Source organism: Tripterygium wilfordii, chromosome 21 (assembly GCF_013401445.1).
Source record: "Tripterygium wilfordii isolate XIE 37 chromosome 21, ASM1340144v1, whole genome shotgun sequence".
Lineage (NCBI taxonomy): Eukaryota > Viridiplantae > Streptophyta > Magnoliopsida > Celastrales > Celastraceae > Tripterygium > Tripterygium wilfordii.
Window position 1 is genome coordinate 12,414,814 of NC_052252.1, and position 12,965 is coordinate 12,427,778.

Consider the following 12,965-nt stretch of genomic DNA (forward strand, 5'->3'; position numbering starts at 1 on the left):
TCAGCAGAGTCTACTCTGGCAGTCCTGATTCTGGGTAACCTCCTGACTAAGGGCATCGTGTCCCCTTCATCATCGTCCGAATCGTCATCCAGAACGATGGCAGTCGATGCAGCCGCGGTGGTAACAATGGGAGCGCCACCCTTACCTCTAGGTCCTGAGGCAATGGCGTCGTGGAGCAGTTTTCTAGGAATCTCTGTCCCATCTCCGATGTTGGCAACCGCCACTTCAGTTTTTGTTTTCCCACCGGTTTCAATAACTTTCAATTTTCCTTTACCAGTAGGGTCCTCCTTTTGGTTCGACCTCCTTTCAGGCGTCTCTTCACTTACTTTTCTTTTTTCTCCCACCTTTTTTGTCTTGGATGCATCTGCAGCACGTTTGGCTGCATCAAAACCTCCTCCTGATGCTTCTTGATTATGCTGATTCCGTTCAGCATCTTGCATTAAAGCTTCGTATAGGTCATCAGCATCGGTGATGTCGACAAAAACTTTCTCAAACATCTCGTCACCTGCATACACGATATCAAAGAATAAGTGTCTGGTATGTGTTAACTGTGAGAAATAACCTGTTTATGTACGTATTCATGTATACTTACTAATATATCTCCAGAGAGATGATCTCTTCAAATTGCGGGTGGATGTTCTTTCTTGATCTTTTACGTTCTCCAAGATTGTAAAAATCATCCACTCTTTTGAGCACTTCTGGACTGGTTTTCCACTTGCTTAGAAAATTTCTTGACACTGCAAGGAAATGGTGCATAAGATTCAATAGCAGTCACTAACAGACATTAAAGGAAATAAACTTACTATTAGCTTTAACCCAATTTGAATGCAAATCCCCGTGAAGCCCGAATACCAGGGCGCCCCTAGCAAAAATATGTTTATCTTTCCAGTGGACAATGTGGTCATTACAGACGGTATCAAGAATCAGCTCTTCTCTGTTTCTCCGTCGTACCAGGCAGTACCTCCCTGGACCACTTTCTTTGGCATAATAAACCACTGCTAATTCATCGATTCCGAATTCAATGTTTTCTTTCTCAGCCAAACACTGTACACTCAATAAAATTCTGAGACTGTTTGACATCCATTGGCTTGGGCATATTTGTCATACTCTACAAGCATCTGCAAGTAATTTTGGTATTGGGAATCTTAATCCTATATTGAATGACAGTAGGTAAAAGGGTGTCCATCCAAGGACTTGATGATCAACCCCTTCTGTGTCGGCTCCAGGTCTGATTTCAATGGATGAATGGATTCTATATTCCTTTCACTAAAAATCCATATCACTTGCTGCCAAGGTTGATTTAGGGTTCAACTCTTTCGGTATCAAAAGTCCTTTGATATGACCATTTCTTCCCGATTCTTCACCTTGGTCAACAGGGTTATTGGTCTCGACTCTGTCACCACCAGATTCTTGACTCCCCGACTCAAACCACGAATAATTAACACTGATTTCCTGGTCATTTATGTTCTGACCAGCGAGAGGCCTACCACTGCCAGAAACTCCGTCGTTCTCGGTTTCTTCCTCATTAGATTGAGCCATTCTACCCAAATACAGACTCAAGGTAAGAGAGAATGAGAGTTACCTTCTGTTGACAGATACGAATGTAGATTGATTTTTCCCTTTCCTTGCGTCTTCAATGAATCCAAGCAATTTCTGTGAATTTTGGTTAAGAGTTAGTTTCTTACAAACTGAGAAGACGATTCTTGAATTTCATAGTTGTACGATTGCCTAAAATACCCTTACGATCATCAGGATACGCGATCTCCGAAACGTGCTCCCCAAGGAAAGGTAGCCGTAGTTATTCAAAATTTTACTGTGCACGTCAGGTACATTAAATACCTGTCATATCACACTGCCCCGTGCCATGGTGTATTTTCGTTAATATCCCTGCCTAACTTTCATTGTTACTTTAGTGAGATGGCGTCTACACGTTATTCTTGAGAATACCTTTTTTGACCTTTGAAGCTAGTTACAAAAAACTACTAATCAATTGGAATGCACCTCTTTAGATAAAGACAAATTGTTGAATCATTTGTGTCTCTATAGCATTCTTATCTCACTGATTATGCCGTTACTTATGTAATTGCCATTGAGAATTCTTTTACAGGTACTGGGCATTATGCTTACCTACAGTTTCACTTATACAATGTGTACAATCGCCTTCAAATACCATTCGGTTTCATCAAAGAGCTAACATGCTAGCGCCAATTCAAGCCACAGCAACAGCTCCATTTCAGTCATCATGCTAGCGCCAACTCAGGCCACAGCTGTGACTCCAAAATAGCTTTTACGCTAACGCCCATGTTGGCTACGTACAACCTCAAACAAACGAGGATGTATACAATTTCAACCTCAAACAAACGAGGTTGTCTACCATACAGCTTCGAACAAAAGAAGTTGTATTTCACTAGCATCAACAGTTATCGTTGTACTTGGCTACACACGCCTCTTCCGGATACGCTTTATCAGGATGCATTTGGGATACCCGACACCTCGGTTAATCTGTGCTATATATTTCATCCCTAATTACACTTACTCCATCATTTCTGGTTCATTGCAGGGATACATCACGTACTACTCTCTAAGATGAATTAGTTTTCATGCTTGGAGAGTGGGGCACAATTGTAGGTGCCAAAAATGATATGGCCCCACACAGTTATACAATGATAAGTCCAGTTGAACTATTCCGGTCCATGAACCTAGCCATCTCGGTTAGGCCCAATTCGAAGCCCATCTTGAGGCCCATATACGATCTATATATTGTTACTAAAGTAACATAACAGCTTTCTGGTACCAAAACTGTCACGTTCTCAGACATATGTCTGCAGGGATTATATAGTCTGTTCATACTATTATGTCTACAGTGACTTTCCCTTAGTAAAGTGAAACCAAGTTTCAAGACAGTTATGTGTTGGCGACCGTACGTTGACACCGATACTGTTATGGCGCTGGCTCGTACGAGCGCCACTTCATGAGCTGATGTGCTGTAAACCAGCTCCTATCAATCTAGTCTACAGTCGATATTTACAGATGTGACAGGCTCACATCCTTAGGTATGGCTTTCTTTCATATAAATATCTATTCATTAAATACCGCCTACAATTCTACCGACGCTATCATCGACACCTGTTTTGATCATTTCATGTTGCTACTTTATCCTTTTATCTATCTGTCAACCCTGACACAGCCGGAATAGTAGACCTTTCATGTATTTCCTTTTGTACATATTGGTCCAATGAAACCAATGGAAGGTAGACACAATTTTCGAGATTGATCTTCGTTTTTCTATAAAGACCCCCCTTCGTCCATTGGTGGGGGGATCGAACATTTTCTACCTAGAAGAAAGAACAATAACATTTTTACAAACCCTTCACAAAACAACATACTCAGACAAAACATTAAAACCATAGCTGGTCTTCCATCTCCGGCAAGTATTAACTTGATCGTCGGAGCCTCCACGACCGGCACCCCCCAAATCGGTTTAGGAGCTTTCACGGTTTGCCTTGTTGTGAAATTTGCAGGATTTGAAGCTGTAAACGGACCCTACAAGAAGAGAAGTTGACCATTCAACGATTGTAGAAATTTACCCCTACATCTAGTACTACATTTGTACCCGTGACAATAGATTTTAGTGTGAATCGTGCTTGTTTGCTTTTGACTTATTTGATCATCACACTATATCACTTGTGATCATTTGCATCATATATGTTGCATTGCTTGAATTGAATTAGGTGGACCAATTAGAGACCAATTTTGCTTGTGTTGTGTTAATTGAACCATATTGTTTTAAAGTGAATTAGAGGTTCGTATTTGAAATTTGGGGACACAATTCACCCCCTATTATGTACACCTAGATCCCTCACTTACTGCAAAGCCAACACCATCATTGACTCATTCTTTGATTTGATTGATTAAACGGAAAATGTCATTATAATCCACTTCACAAATGTTGGACACATAGGTTCAACTAAATTTTTTTTTCCATATAAGTACCTCTTTTCCATATAAATACTACAATGCAATTAAAGAGGAGAGGCGTGTTACAACTTCTGTGCATACAAACGGGATTGCTCCCCCTGTAGGTACTTTTAAGATCAATGTAGATGCCTCTTGGATTAATGGAAGTACACAAGCTGGAATGGGGGCAATCATCAAAGATCACCATGGGCAAGTTTTGGTTTCTGCTTTTAAATCAAGCCAAGCAAGGACTAGTTTAGAAGCAAGCATTCTTAGTTGGCATTCATCTTGCGATCTATAAGGGAGTTTCAAGAGTTACTCTTGAAGGAGACCAAGGAGGCAGCCACGGTAACTTTCAACAAGGAGGACGTAGCAAGCGTGATCTTCCCACATAATGATGCTTTGGTGATCTCTCTGAAAATTGGCGTAGCAACGGTAAAGAGGATAATGGTGGACCAAGGCAGTTCTGCAGAGATCATGTATTATTCCCTCTTTCAAAAGCTGGGAAAAACACAGGCTGATTTGATTAATGTTCCAACACACTTGATAGGACTTCATGCAACTCCAGTTTGGCCACTTGGAAGGATACGAATGCCAGTGACGGCTAGTTCGGTTATGGTTGAGGTAGATTTCCTTGTTATTGATTTACCTTCAACATACAATGCAATTTTGGGTAGGATCGCATATGCTAGAGGCTACACCATCCTCTTATCACTAGATGCTGAAGTCCTCTTGTGAAGACAAGGTGGTGGAGATAAGGAGAGACCAGAAGCATCAAAAGAATGCTTTATGGCAAAAGTCAAGTCCATAGGTAGAGTTATGCTGAAGGAAGAAGAGGTTCATGTTCTTCAAGAGGTCGGGAAGGAACCTGTGACCCAGTCGGTGGAGGATCTTGAGAAAGTGGAAGTAGCACCTGGGAGTCCAGGCATATATTTTTTGGTTGGGGCTAGCCTTCCCACACTAGAAAGGGAGTCGTTAATTGGGGTGCTGAGGAGGAATGTGGGGGTATTTGCATGGACCCCCTATGAAATGTCAGGAGTAGACCCAGAATTTGCCACCCATAAGTTGAATGTGAAGCTAGGCTCCAAACCTGTCATCCAGAAGGGGAGAAGATCGGCAGTTCAACATATAGAGGTTGTGGTTCAGGAGGTTGAAAACCTATTGGAAGCAGAGGTCATAAAGGAGGTGCAGTACCCCAAATGGCTCTCTAACACAGTGGTTGTTCGAAAGAAAGATGGAAAGTGGAGAGTATGTGTTGACTTCATGAATTTGAATAAGGCATGCCCAAAGGATTTGTTCCCACTTCAAAAAATTGATCAGTTGGTAGATGCAACGTCGGGGTTGGCAAGGATGACCTTTCTGGACGTATACTGGGAGTATCATCAAATTCCAATGCATCAGTCTGATCAAGAAAATACCTCATTCATTACCCCCAAAGATATATTCTGTTACCAAGTAATTCCTTTCGGTTTAAAGAATACAGGTGCCACATTCTAGAGGATGGTGACGAAGCTTTTCAATCATCTACTCAGAAAGACTATGGAGGTTTACATAGACGCCATGGTGGTGAAAAGAAAACTCCAGCAAGATCATTTGATGCACCTTCAAGAGGTGTTCGATGTCTTAAGGTGCAATAATCTAAAGCTGAATACCAGCAAGTGTGCGTTAAGAGTCAGCACTGGTAAATTTCTTGGTCATCTAGTTACCCATTGAGGAATTGAGGTCGACCCAGAGCAGATAAAGACAATCCAAAGTATAGAATGGCCTACCAAGGTAAAGGAGATACAAAAATTGACTGGCATGATAGCAACATTGAACAGGTTCATTAGCAGAGCCTCGGATAGGTTTCAACCCTTCTTCTAACTGCTCAAATCTGGTAGGGCATTTCAATGGGATGAAGAATGCGAGAAAGCCTTTCTTGACTTTAAGAGTTACTTGCAAAAGCCCCCACTATTTTCCACCCCTAAGGAAGGCGATACACTTCATCTGTACTTGGTTGTCTAGAACTAAGTTGTCAGTGCCATTATCCTAAGGGAAGAAGGGAAGAATCAACAAGTTATCTATTACGTGAGCAAGACTATGTTGGAAGTTGAAACAAAGTACTCACCCTTGGAAAATCTTCTCTTGGCATTGGTGATGGCTTCTAGAAAGTTGAACCACTACTTTCAGGCATACCCGATGGCAGTAATAACAGAATACCCATTGAAGACTCTGCTAGGAAAGGCAGATATATAGGAAAGAGTTTCCAAGTGGTCTGTTGAGTTGGTGCATTATGACTTATGATTTGTCCCAAGGACATCCATCAAAGCACAGGTCCTGGCGGATTTTGTGGCGGAATTCCCTACAGAACAACAACATGAGAATATACATCAGACATGGACGGTGCATGTGACGCCACAACATCCTTGGGAGTTGCAGGTTGTTGGTTCTTCGACACGGAGGGCGTCCGAAGCAAGAATTGTGCTTGTTGCTCCAGAAGGAGAAGTGCTGGGAATGGCCATATGTTTAGGATTCCCTGCAACAAATAATAAGCATTTCAGGGAATCTTGGATGCTTTAAGGTTGGGAGCGAAGGAGTTGGTTATCTACTCGGATTCTCAACTCGTAGTTAACCAAATCACAGGCCAATATAATGCGAGGACGAAGACAATCGCAACTTACTTGGAGAAAATAAAAGAGTTGCTCGGCCAACTATAAGATTATAAGATAATTAGATCCTAAGGGAGCAAAATGACCATGCAGACGCCTTGACAACCCTGGCTTGGCCGACCAACTAGGGGCGAAGAGGGTTATCAAGGTGCAGATACTCAAAAGGCCAAGCATAGAGGATTCACCAGAGGAGATGAGATGCATAGAGCAATATGGGTCGAGCTGGATGGATCCAATCATTTCTTACCTAAGGGATAACATCATCCCTTAGGATAAGAAGGAGGCAAGGAAGTTAACAGTTAAGGCAGCTCGCTTCTGGTTGTCGCCTGATTAGAAACTCTATAGGAGGTTCTTCTCAGGACATTACTTACTATATGTCCACCCAAGTAGGGTGAAAAACTTACTTTACGAAATTCATGAGGGTGTCTGCGGAGCACATATGGTAGGAAGATCACTTGACTTTAGAGCAATCACCCAAGGCTTCTGGTGGCCATACATGTAGAAGGATCATCAAAGAAATATGAAAAGTGATGATAGAATATCTTTAATCTAATGAACATAAACCAGCAATAAAAGCATAATACAACTCATCAAAGAAGTAGTAGAGAGTATACTAGATTTTCATTACTTCAATATTGCAACTGCGACTACAACCCTAGAGGGCTTAACTTGAACACAACCTAAAGAACAAAATACTAAAATAACCTTCATTTGTGAAATACCACAATACTCTTCAAGTGACCTCAACATATTACACAACCAACAAAAAGTGCTAAACGTTTGCATCTATCCCCCACCAACCAGTCGGAGATCTTTGTCCTCTTACAAGTCCTTGGCCTTTTGCTCAATGGGGGTTGAACATCGTAGGGCCACTGCCACGAGCTACTAGTAATAAAAGATTCTTGATTACCGCTACCGACTAATTTACTAAATGGATTGAAGCAAAGCCCTTGGCCTCAATCTGTGACATTGAAACAATAAAGTTTGCCTGGGAGAATATCATATCCAGGTTTGGAATTTTGTATGCCCTGATCAGTGACAACGGTATTCAATTCTCTAACGCCAATTTCAAAGGATTCTACGGGGGTTATGGGATAAAAAATCTTTACTAACCCCTGCTTACCCGTAGTGTAATAGCCAAGCGGAGGCTTTCGACAAGATCATTTTAGATGGAATTAAGAAAAGATTGGAGGCTTCGAAAGGAAGGTGGGTAGAGGAGCTTCCATCAGTACTATGAGCATACCGTACCACTCCACGTAGGTCCACAGGAGAATCACCGATTGCTTTGTCTTATGGATCAGAAGCAGTTATTCCCATAGAAGTGGAACTTCCAACTTTTAGAACGCATAGTTTTGAGGAAGGCAACAACGATGTGGCCATGGGAAGAAACCTGGACCTACTACAGGAAAGAAGAGGAAGGCAACAACGATGTGCCTACCAACAAGTGCTATCACGGTCGTTGACCGGACCTCTATTTTGAGGTCCTAATACCATCTAATTAGGGAGTTCTAGTATCTTAAGTAATGTAATTGTGTTTAAATAAGTTAGTTTTACTCTTATGATTGTCTTTCATTGGTTTTGCAGAAAATATGATTAAACCGACAAAATTAGAAGCTCTCGGGATTGAAGAAAAGTTCATAGAGATGAAGAATTGTCCGGACACCTTCATTGGATGTTCGGATAATTGAATCAAAGGGCAAAAAGGTGAAAGAATCATGAAGCTACAGCTAAAAATGAAAATCAGCACAAACTGTCCAAACAGATTTCAACCGTCTGGACAGTTGGAACCAGAGGGTTTAATTGTCCACACAGATTTCAACCGTCCGGACAGTCGCCCGATTTTTGCATTCCGAGAATGATTAATTGAGCTGGGTTTTTGGGTATCTCTTAAATGTAACCAATGGGAGAAAGCTTTGTAAGGGTAAATAGGTCATTATACTTGTAAAAGAGGAGAAAACCCTAAGATTGGGGGACTCTCTGAATTCATTCATCTCCTCGAACTTCTTGCCTCCATTGTTTTCTCTCTATTTCTCTCTCTAAGTTTTTCTTGGTTTCTTGTGATTTCGTGTGTAGACATTGATTTTCATCTATAAAATTGATGTTTATGTCCATTATGATGAGTGGCTAAGTTCTCTTTCTAGTTTCTAGTCCCAAACGGTGGGTGCTCGGTTTCAATTACTCAAGGTATGTTCATTGAATTGTAGCTTTGATTTTGCTCTTTTAATTTCGTGGTTGTGTGATTGGATCTATGGAGATGACATATTTGATTGTATTTTTGGATTGTCTAGTCTAGGGATTGCATCTAATGTGTTTGATTGAGAATTGTTAAACCCATTGCATGATTTCCTTAATTAATTGAGTTTTTCATTGCATAACTATTAATTATGTGTATTGATGATGGGGTTTTGGGTTAAATTAGGAATGTGCATGGGAGAGTTATGGTTAATTGATCTTTGAGTGTGAAACTAGGGTGTTAGCCATGCCAAGCCCCAAAGGGGAATATTAATTCATAATATTAGGTGTTTATCCCTTTGCGTTCATCGTAGATTAAGAGACCCAATGGCCTACATGTATGAATTGAAGTCTTATAACCCAATTCTCTTTGCATATGCATGATTGATAGTATCACACAATGCATTGTGTATGGTTGTGTGTGTTTGCAATGATACCTTGAGTATGAGAACCGAGTAGCCACCGGGACGGACTAGAGACTAGGTTTTTAATTAATTGTTTTAAATCCAATTTGTGCTTACTTTGATTACAAAATCGCTCATGCTACCGAGTCATTCGGCCCATTTCTTTTACTTGCTTTTATTTGATATTCATTGTGTTTATTAGTGTTAGCTAGTCATTTGCATATCATTCACTTCAAATTTGCATTGCTTCCTCGTGGATCGATACCGGACTCACCGGTTTATTACTTGACGATACCCTACACTTGGGGTAAGTACACACACACACTTTGGTGTCGGTCAAGTTTTTTGCGCCGTTGCCGGGGAAGCGAGTGTCAAAGACGGAGCTGGGTGGCTTGTGGATGCTAGCTTTATGCTATTAAACGCCATCAAATATGGAAGGAGCACGGTCACTCTTCAAGGGTAACTTCGTTCCTCCCTTTTACTTGCTTTCTAGTGTAGTTGATTTAGTGTAGTTGCTGCAAAGAGAAAAAAAAATTGTGAGGAGAACTTGGCGGATGGGGCTAACTTAGATTCCTGTGGGCGATGGATGCCACCTTGTTTGCTGCTTGGTAGTGATACGTTGTTTGAGAGAGCTTTGCGCATTTTTCTTTCTATCACTACTTGCTACATCTTGGTGTGTAATTGTTCCTGAGGTTGATTGTCATTCTATTCCTATCTTTGCTCTTGTTCTTGCTTGATATTGCTCTTGGTTGTTTGTTGATTGAAAAATCTGGTGTTACTTGACTTGGTTGGTTGTCATCTTTCGTGTTACTTGATAACTTTGTTTGCCATCATGTCTCATCTTAGAGATAACGTTAGTGGGCACGGGTCTAATAGAGATGGGAGAGGTGATGACATAAATGCGAGTGATGCGGGGAGTGTACGTGGGGGTGATATCAATCTTGATGTAGTACGTCGTCTTTTGCAACGTGTGAACATTGATGAATTGATGAATCCGGCACAAGGGCAAGATACCCAAAATGTGCCAAATGCCCAAAATTTACCAAATGTTCAAGTTGAGCATGCTTTGCAAAATGCACCTCAACCACTTCAACAAGACAATGCGGCACAAATTGCCCCACAAAATGTCTACCAACCTCCCAATATGCCTCCCGCATACCATATGCCTCCCCCATATAATTTTGTGCATCCTATGTATTATCAAATGCCATAAGTGCCACAATATGCTCCCTTCGGACAAAATTTACATGCACCTCCTCCTGTGGAGTACATTCATGCCCAAGAGCATCGCACTTTGAGGGAGCTCACGCATCCCGCAAGGCAAACTCAACCTTCTTGCATCATCATGCCACCGAACCAACAAAATGTGAGCCTTAAACCATCAATGTTCCAAATGATTCCCAAATTCCATGGAATGGAATCGGAACGACCATATTCACATGTGCGTGATTTTGAATCGGTGTGTACTACTTTTGGTGATGTTACATGCACACAAGAAATTTTGAGACTCAAACTTTTTCCATTCTCTTTGAAGGATCATGCAAAACAATGGTTTGAGAACTTGCGCCCCCAATCCATTGCGACTTGGGCGGCAATGCAAGAAGAATTTCTCAACAAATATTTTCCTTCCCACCGTACCATTTCTTATCAAACACAAATCATGAATTTTCATTGCAAAGAACATGAAACTTTCTTCCAAGCTTGGGAGAGGTTTAAGGATTTGTTGTTTATGTGTCCTCACCATGGATTTCAAAAATTTCAAATTGTGAATTTCTTCCACAAATCTTTGACTCCATCTTTGAAGAAATTGGTTTCCACTATGACTCAAGGTGATTTTTTGAATAGGGATGCCAATGAGGCATTCACTTTCTTTGATGGGTTGGCGGAGGAATCCCGATCTTGGGAAGCTCCTCCACTAACCCGACATGATGTTATGCCAAGCTCTAGTGGCAAGTTTGTGTTGAATGAAAATGATGATGTGCATGCTAAACTTGCTTTGTTGTCCAAGAAATTGGAGTCCTTAGAGTCACAAAAGGCCCCTATAAATGTGGTTGGTGTTGATGACCAAGTTGCTTGTACTTTGTGTGAAAGTAGGGATCATAGGACGGATGAGTATAATGCCTTACCGGCTTGTAAGGAAGTCCTATTTGGGCAAGGTTACAATGGGAACAATTCTCAGAACTTTAGGAAGCCCTACCCTACCAATCACCAAGGCAACAATTCGTACAATGAGAATTACCCTTGGAGGAATCACCCAAACTTTGGGTGGAGGAATGATGGGAATGCTCAATCCCAATCACTCCCCAATCCACCCCAACAACAATTGCCTCCTCCAAGTGTTGCACAACCACCTCCACAACCTTACATTCCACCTCCTAAGAGGTCTCTTGAAGACACTCTTAACATTTTCATACAAGCTCAAATAGGGGAGAATCAAAAGGCCACCAAATTCCAAGAACAAACCAATAGGGCTATTGAGGATATTAAGAGTCAAATCACTAAGGTCACCCAAGCTCTCACCACATATGAGAAGGGTAAATTCCCAGCTCAACCATACCCCAATCCATCCAAACAAGCCAATGTGCTAGAATCTACTAGTGGGGGGGGCAAGTGGACATGAACAAGCCCAATCCATCCTCACTTTGAGGAATGGACGCATTGTGGATAGACCCATACCAAATGAGAATGTTGATCAAAGTGATGATGTGCAGAATTTTGGTGATAGAGTGGAGAAAAAGGACGAAGGAAATAGTGGAAAGGAAGAGAGTTTGGAGAAAATTGTGCAGGAAAATGATTCACTAGGTGCAAGTGTTCGGACACCTATTTTGGATTGTCCGGACACTTCATCGAGAAATTCAGAAAAATGTGAGGGGGCAATCACATAGGACAAGGGTAGGCACGTCTAAGGATAGAGAGTGTATCCCAAGGCCACCATTTCCTCACCGATTAGGGAAGAAAACCAATGAGGCTCTACACAAAGAGATGTTTGAACTTTTCAAACAAGTGAAAGTGAACATACCTCTTCTAGATGCCATCAAACAAGTTCCCTCGTACGCAAAGTTCCTCAAGGATTTGTGTACCGTGAAACGAAAATTGAATGTGAAGGAGAAGGCTTTTCTTACGGAGCAAGCAAGCTCCATTTTACAAGCCACCACTCCACCTAAATATAAGGATCCCGGTTGCCCTACCATTCCAATAGTCATAGGGAACCATAGGATTGAGCAAGCATTGTTGGATTTAGGTGCTAGTGTTAATCTCCTTCCATACTCGGTCTATCAACAATTGGGGTTAGGTGAGCTTAAGCCTACAAGAATTACCTTGCAACTAGCGGATAGATCCGTAAAGATTCCTAGGGGAATAGTGGAAGATGTACTAGTTCAAGTGGATGAATTCTACTTCCCGGTTGACTTTGTGTTTTTAGATACCCAACCCCTCCCTAGCTTTAGCAAACCAATTTCGGTCCTTTTAGGTAGACCTTTCCTAGCAACCTCCAATGCTTTGATCAATTGTAGGAATGGTGTCATGGTGCTATCTTTTGGGAATATGACTGCGGAGATGAACATCTTTAATGTGTCTAAGCAAATGGGAGAGTTTGAAGACATTAGAGAAGTAGATTGGATCCATTCATATGTTGAGGAGAACTTAGAGAAAACTCTTGCTAGGGATTCGGTAGAAGGTGTGCTAGCTTTGAACGAAAAAGGTAGTCAATTTTTAGTTGAGGAAG

General features: G+C 41.4%; 1 pseudogene; it reads right to left on the reverse strand.

Moving 5' to 3' along the window:
- Positions 1-10,890: 10,890 nt before the first annotated feature.
- On the reverse strand, positions 10,891-10,990 carry LOC119990255 (annotated as a pseudogene).
- Positions 10,991-12,965: the final 1,975 nt, after the last annotated feature.